The following is an 8,571-nucleotide window of genomic DNA, read 5'->3' as shown; positions in this document are numbered from 1 at the left end:
GATGAGCTCGCTTATGGTTGTAATACATGGTAATGAACTTTGGCACAACTTGTGGGTCATGCTTTACCGTGGCAAAATGCTTCTAACTGTCTCATCATAATGTGCAATGTTTTGAAATGTCACTCGACTAGTTCTTGCACTTATGGCACGTTGCCCATACTTGTCCACTTGTATTTGTGCACAGTTCACGATGACACATCTGTTTGCATGTCACAGTCTTTTTGTATTGTTAAATTAGTGATTACGTTCTGTGATACATACCATGTTATAAAGGTTAAGAACTGTGTTAGATTATGTTCCTTGATGCATACTTTGCTAATTGATATTAATTATGAAATGAAATGTCATGCTTTGCTTAATTGCATTGATTCATGCTAGTTACATTCTCTTATAGATCCATGTGTAGCTTTGTACACTTGCTTAGGATGTAACTGTTCAATTAGTTAAGCATGTTATGTATCCTTGTTAGCATGTGCTCTCAATTTCCACATTGGTATATCGTGTTTTGGTTTGTCTCACCAGCTCGAAAGAGTACTGACCCCATTTTATGGGGATACAGGTGTTTTACTTAGGCGTGCGATGGAGCTCGATGTGCTGCAGCGGACTCTGAACCCACACTTCTGGAAGCTTTGAGGATCTTCGCAGTTGTTGGTTATGTATAACGGATTGGTTGTACATCTTTGTAAATGTATTTAATGAAAGTTGTTTCAATTAACTGTTGTTTCACTCCTGCGACCCGCCCCAGAGTTCGCCGCTTGTTTTCCTTTTTGGTTTCTTCCACACTTGAGCTTTTGGTTTTCAAAAAAAAAAGTTTTCCCAAAAAAATCTAAAGGATTTTAAAGGATTTTACAAATCAGGAAATCTAGGGGCGTCGCAGATTTGGTATCAGAGCAGTGTTTTAAAAAGAGATAAAGAAGTGTGGTTCAAGTCTTTGCACGCATCAGCCATCGCACTGTGAGTATTCTTAATTCAGTAGAATTGTATTTCTGTCGTTTACTGACTTGTTCTGCTTGATTTGATGACCTGTGTGTTTTTTGGGTGTCTTTCGATGCGAAACACAGTTTCGTGTTTAAGCCTTGTGTATCGGGCTTAAGACATTGATTGTCGGAACCTAAGGGTTTGTTTGCGCTTGTGGATCTAGTTTCCCAAACTGTTTCGAGTCGACTCCTGTGAGAGTTGGAGATTTTCGGCTAAGACCTAGGGGACTACTTGTGTAGTTCGCCCTTCTCGTTCCACATTGTGTTGGTGGAGACGATTGATATATCATAGCGATTATCGAGCTTTTAGCCTTATCGTGTTGAAGACGAGATGATTTCAATGAGAATCGTCGTGTGAGGCTCTGAGTGAATGTTTTCCCTCTTTTCCAACTTCGTTGGAATTGTTTGTAACCCTGTCTTTGACGAAGGGTATCTTGCTTGAGATGATTCCTTTTGGACAGAAGGCTGAAGCCTTGTTTGTGCCAGTGAGCCTCGGTGTATCCCGTTGGCAGATACTGTTGATTCTCCAGTCGTTCTTGGTGATAAGAACGTATCTGTTGTTACGCGCTTAGCATGTCGCGTTTGCGTTGCCGGTGAGGGCATTTGACTCCTGAGAGGGTCATGTTCTGGGGATAGTTAACACTGATTATCAGGGTGTTCTTGCTCGTGAGAGAGCGTTGCGGGAATTTTTGTTTCCCCCACCACTGTCTGGAGGATTGTGGCGCGTTGGCTCAGGAGGTGATTCCTGGTAGCGCCAACTGTGCCGCTGGATGGAGTAGCTCTCCAGCGATGCCGTTAGCGTGGTGATTCGCTAACGATGCCATTAGAGTGATGATTCTCTAATGAGGGTCATTAGAGTGGTGATTCTCCAGTGATACCGTTGAAGTGATGACGCTTCAGCGATGCCGTTAGCGTGGTGATTCGCTAACGATGCCATTAGAGTGGTGATTCTCTAATGAAGGTCATTGGAGTGGTGATTCTCCAATGATATTGTTGGAGTGGCGATGCTTCAACGATGCCGTTAGCGTGGTGATTCGCTAACGATGCCATTAGGATGGTGATTTCCTAATGAGGTTGTTGGGGTGGTGATTCTCTAGCAAGGCCGTAAGCGTGGTGATTCTCTGACGATGCCGTTAGAGTGGTGATTCTTTAACGATGCTGCTAGGGTGGTGATTTCCCTAACGATGATATGATGATTGATGGTATCTTGTAACGATGTTACGATTAATGATATCATGTGATGGTGTTATGTTTGATGATGTCATTAGTAGTGATGACTCTCGTGTTTTGTTAAAGTGATGATTCTCTCACTTTTGTTGTCTAGAATGGTGATTTTCTAGCGGTAGCGACCTTGTTTGGTATTGGTTGAGGATTTGATCTCCAATGGAGTATCTGCGAGGGGATGTATGACCAAGACCAGGTAACCCGACTAGCGTGGCGAATCTCTGTGAGGATATACATTGTCCAAGACCGGGTAGCCGCGGAGCCGATGAACTGTGAGGAAGTGTACTATCCAAGACCAGGTAAACCACCTAGGGCGGTGAATCCTTGTGAGGTTGTACGTTTCCCAGACCAGGTGATCCGGCGTGGATCTTGTTGATCATATTGTGGCTATCGACCCTGTGAGCGGTCATTTGTGATGAAGCGTGAACCGCAGTGATTTTCATTGATTATGGCCTTTATTGATGATTGGGTTTCCCAAAGGATTCTCTGTGAGGGTAGGTATGATCAAGATCAGGTAATCCGGCTAGAGTGGTAGAATCTCTGTGAGGATACACTGTCCAAGACCAGGTAGCCGCGGAGACGGTGAACTATGAGGAAGTGTACTGTCTAAGACCAGGTATACCATCTAGGGCGGTAAATCTCTGTAAGGTCGTACGCTACTTAGATCAGGCGATCCGGCAGAAAACTTGTGTGATTTTGATGAAAGGTTATGGTGAGCAGTATTGCTTTTCTGGTATTGATGGATATGGCCAGTTATGAATCTATAGCTTTGACTTTCTAAAGATAGCGACCTTGTAGGGTGTCGCTTCAGATCGTTTGTAGAACATGCTTATATGACATGTTGTGTTGCACAATTGAGTTGGGATGTGGTTTCTGTTCGAATTATATGTGTTGTGTGCTCATGATCTTTGTATAATTGTTGCAATCATCGCTTAGCGAGCATGGTTGTCAGACCTAGCGATTGATTTTTGTGTCTTTTACCGTGATAGATGACTTAGTTGTGGCCGAGTAGGCGCTGTCAGACGAGATCTGACTATTTTGTTGTTGCTTGTTGTTTTATGATTTCGCAGACGAAATCCTTTTTAAGGAGGGTAGAATGTAAGACCCACGAATTTTCTGAGAAAATTACTGTTGGCTTTGTGTTGATATATATGTTTTTGTGTGTTTATGAGATTATAGCACGTAATTTGATGTAAATTGACTGTGCTTTGTATTTCTGCTTTGTGCGCGCGACCCGAGAATCACGTAAATATACTGTGTAAGTGAGAAGAGCCTAATTCTGGATGAATTAATCTTTGAAACTTTAAGGGTTAATTTATAATATATTTTTATAGTTTGTCCCCGAATTTGGGACCTATACGACGTAGAAACCTCGTCAGTACATGTGAATTACTAGTTTTGCTCTACAATTGGACTCGAATCGTAATACGCTTAATTCTCGCAAATGGATGAGAATTTTCTTGAGAGGCATCGAGCATTCCATATTAATTAAGACTTTGAAGAGAAATAAATGATTTATTTGAATTAATTTAGTATTTAATTACATTAAATAAGCATGGGTTTGAAACATGTACATTGGCGATTTTGGATTTGGACCCGGATCGACTAGAGGACCCAAACCCATTGGGCATCCTCTCTAGAGGATGTTTTTAGCCTTGGTTGACCAGTTGGTCAAGGTTTGACCAACTGGATGTCATATTTGAAAGTTTTTGCATGGATTTTGAAAAGAAGGCCACTATTGGCCATTTCCTCTTTTCAAAACTCATGATGAGCCTTGAAACTCATCATGAGGGGCTACTTTTTATAAAAAAAAGCATGGGGTTGGCGCCCCATGGTATTTTTGAAAAGTTTTTGAAAGGTTTTAAATGCTAGAAACTGATTGGCTAGCCTTAGGGGCAGCCCATGTAATTCCTTCAAGTTTTAAAGCCTTTTTGAAACCCTTTACAATGGCATTTTGCAAAGCTTTTTAAAAGTTTCAAATGCATGACATGCATTGGGCGTGGGCTGGCTATGGGGAGGCGTGGAGCACCCCAACCCTCCATCTTGCCCCCATTAAATCTTAGCCATCCATTTCTTTAACCCTAGGTATTTAAGTCTTGAAGAGAGAGAGAAAGAGGCATTCACCCCTTGGGCGATTTTTTTTGGTGGAGCTTCTCTCTCCCCTTCCTTCCTTTATCCAAACCATGTGTGTGTGAGAGAGTTAGAGTGTAGTGTGTTACCTTGTTGCAGCTCCAGTCGTGGGCAGCACCTCTTCCACTATTGTAGAAAGCCTCGAAGGTGAGACGCTCTTTTACAAGACCGTGGTTGTGGTTTTCGGTTGAGCTCCTTAGTCTCATTTTTTCTCACTTAAGTATTTAGCAAATAGGCTGCATGCATTGAGAATGTGGTTTATTGTGTTTGAGCATGCATTCACGCATTGTTTCTTGTTGTATCATGAGTGTTGTTGGCTTGAAAGCATTGTGATTTTCACTTTTCTCCCTTGTTGATTTCATTGAGTACATGTACATGCTTTGCATTTGTAGATTTTATTGAACATACATGCATGCGTTTTTAGCTGTACAATGTAGTGGTAAGTTCATAATGGTGTATTCTACTATTTGCATGCATTAGGCCCTCGTTTTGCAATGCATGCATTTTCCTATCATGCATCATAGTTGGTAGATGGCCTAAAAGCATTTCAACCATTATTTTCGCTCGTCTTTGTGGCTGGGATCGTGCCAGCCATGGATCTGCCCAGCTATGCAATGGGTTCGATTTTCTGCAGGGTTCGGTTGGCAAGGACGCCGTGGATCAGTCCCACGCCATGCAGCCTACCTGGTCAGGCCAACCTCTTTGGGTTTGGGCGTTGCTGGCCTGGGCTAGTCGGGTCGAGCCAAGGTGAAGCGTGCCATCTATTTTCACCATTTCCATTTAGATGTTTTCTGCTCGTTGGGTCTTAGACGCCTTGTCCCCTTTGTTTTTTTTTTCAGTTGCTGGACGTTCCAGCAAGTGTGAATCAGATCGACGCCAGCCAGGGCGTCCTCTTCCTCTTCCTCGTGGTGCGGCGTGAACCATGGCCAAACCCACCAAACCGGGTGGGTGTGGGTCAGTTTGCCCCTGACCTGACATGGTCTAGACCGCATGTGGTCCAGACCTGTCATGGGCCTGAGCTCAGTTCGGTTGGGCGGCACGCCCTTCACGTTTTGTTGTTTGGGGCGTTAAGCCCAGCTTCGGTCGTTTTGGGGGTTCAGCACTTGCCGCCGCCTTGCAGCTGTTAGGCTGCAGCTGGGAGCAAGCAGTAGGCCTGCACCCCACCTCTTTTGGTGTTGGATGAAGCCAACTGGGTCTGGACTCACGGTCCAGACCGTGCTCAAAGTTTGAGCACGCCCAGGACAACATAGTAGCTGTCCTTCTTCTATTCGGTCCCTGCCTTGTGTGACAGCATGATATGTTGTCTTTGTTTTGCCGCTTTCAGCAGTGCTGCCCACCTTTGGCCCTGCTGCGTGTGCATGGTGCCCCATGGCAACGTATGGCAAACTTGGCATAGGTCTGTTTTGGACAGACTCCAGCCCATTCGCCGAGTGCAGCCGCCTTGCTGTCGAGCTCGCTGCCATCCCCTGTTTAGGTTGGCAGCTTATATATATATATATATATATATATATATATATATATATATATATATATATATATATATAATATGTATATATATTCTTTTTGTTGCGCCTTTAAGCATCATTAGTGAGCTTTCAGGCTGCAGCCTATGCGGCTGCAAGTGCATACGCAACACGAGGTCCAATACCCTAATAACGTTATGGATTTTGACTCGTTGTGTTGCAATGAATGGTGCTCGTCGACCCAAGCAATGTTATATGTATTTTTCCTCCCGTTGTTGTTGTTGTGAGAGTAAGCATTATTAGCAATCTCCGAGCTGCAGCCAAAAGGGACTGTGTCATCATCGCAAATTTTTTCCCATCTTCCCTTCTTTGCGGAAGAGAGAGGGAAATGCTTTCGCGATTCAAACTTGGCCGGATTTTGGAAAATTTGTTTTAAAATACTCGCCTCCGTTTTTTAAAATTGCGGGAAAATCCATGGAATGGGGCTCGACCTGTCGGTACGAGGTTCGACCGTTCCTGCCGCCTTTAACAGGGGTAATCGAACCAAGGACCAAAATTGTGCTTGACATAGTTAAATCATCGAAATTGTGTTCTATCCTAAATGCACAGAGAATTCAGACTTGTGCTATGCAATCTTGTAAAATGCAAGTTGGAAAATATGATGTATGCTTAGAAAATATTTGGAGTTGAAAAGCATTTCTCAGGAAAAGGTGGAAATCAATCTCTCAAAAAACTCAGACGAAGAAGATTTGAAATCTCGGAAAAGTTTGGAAAATCTTGAAGAAGTAAGAATCTCGAGAAAATCTTGAGAAAGTTTATAAGGACTTGGAAAACCATGAAGAAATGAGAATCTAGGGAAAATCTCGAGAAAGTTTATAGAGATTTGGAAAATCATGAAAAAATGGGAATCTCAGGAAAATGGAAGGAATTCTGGAGAAAAGATGAATATTTGAAAAGAAAAACACTTGTCAGGAAAACTCAGACTTTGAGAATTTTCTTAAGAAAATGAAAGAAAATCTATAGGAAAACTCATTGGAGAAGGAAATTTAGAACTTAGGAAATTGAAATCCTGAAAATATTATCTTTTGAAATGTCTGAAAATCAACTTTTGATTCTTGAGAAAGATGAGAAATTCCTTTTGAAAGCATCTTAAGAAAATAATATTTTCAGGGAAAATCACAAAAAAACTTTGATTTGGAAAATCCAACATCAGAAATCCTCATAGTTTCTTGAGAAATCGATTCCATGAAGTGAAAATCTCTTGAGAAAATCACGAGGAAAATAAATGATGCAGATGATTTGCATGAATGAATGCACTTTGAAAAGATTTCTGAAAAATTGGTTGGAAAAATGTGGATTAAGCCAAAGTAAATCCTTCACATATTCTGACTGTGGCCATGAATATGTTCAGAGTTTACTTGAGTTAATTCACAATATTTTTAAAATTTAGAAATATGATGTGCATTTTTAAGATAGCCTAAGAGTGTAGGCTCAATGTAACTAGTAGAAAGATGATGGATCTGGGTCTCGTCCATATTCCGACTAGGGCCGTAAATATAGACTCCACCGAGTTCATCAACTCTCTAAGAGTTAGTGCACATGCCATTCGTGTTCATCCACGGTGAATTTAGAAAATTGAGATATATGCATCATAGAATCAGGATATTACTGAAATCAAACGATATGAGATGCAGCCTAATCTAAGCAGTAAAAGTAAATATTATTCCAAGTTTGATTATTACATCTCTGACGTGAGTCAAAATAAATGAAATAAAAATACATCATGAAAAAGAATCAGCATCTTCCAACTTTTCCTGCAAAATGAGAATTAGTACAAGATAACCAAGAAAATGGGTATATACACGATATACAACGAAGATATACATGTATATATAGAAATACTTGAATTTATGATAAATAATATATGATAACGAAGATATATTTACAAAAAGTAAAAGAAAAGAAAAATATATGTGATAACAAGTGCACATGAAAGGATATATATATATATATATATATAAGTATATATATATGTATATATATATTTATATATATATACATATATACGTATACATATAGGTAAATATATATAGATATACATATATATATGGATATATATATATATACATATAATGAGAAAATATATATATTAATAAAAATTCCATATAATGGGTAAAATCAGAAAATACAGGTATATACGGTTTCTGTAGGGGATTTCACACAGCCGTATTTCCCAAACTACAACATATTTCTTAGTAAAATTGGGTATGGAGCTTCTCTATATATCAACAATGAAGCATGCAAAAGATGACATAGAGATCATGAACGAATATGGATATATCCATTCATGAAGGTGGCTGTTTATCAAGACTGGGTACCTTGAACCAGAAAAGCCGATTCCGCTTTTGGTTTTTGCAATTGGGAGGCTTTTCAGAGGTCACTTTTTAAAAGACTCAAGATTTTGATGGCACCGTTAGACCTCCTTCTGCTGTAGACAGCAAGAAGGCTGGTGGTCCTCTGCTGAGGGACTGAAGAAGAGGCAGCAACCGTGTGGCTTCTACTGAGGGGCTGAAGGAAAAGAGGGATCCGTTGAATCCCCTGCTGCTGTGCGAGATGGGCTGAAAGAAATGATGGGAGGCTATTGCTGAGGGAAATGGGCTGAAGGAAATGATGGGAGGCTATTGCTGAGGGAAATGGGCTGAAGGAAATGATGGGAGACGATGGCTGGGCTGAAGGAAAGGAGTCGTTTCCTGTTGGACCGTTGCAGCTGGGTTGAA

This window comes from Nuphar pumila, chromosome 4 (genome assembly GCF_984573655.1).
Source record: "Nuphar pumila chromosome 4, dmNupPumi1.hap1.1, whole genome shotgun sequence".
Taxonomy (NCBI): domain Eukaryota; kingdom Viridiplantae; phylum Streptophyta; class Magnoliopsida; order Nymphaeales; family Nymphaeaceae; genus Nuphar; species Nuphar pumila.
This window is presented reverse-complemented; position numbering follows the sequence as displayed.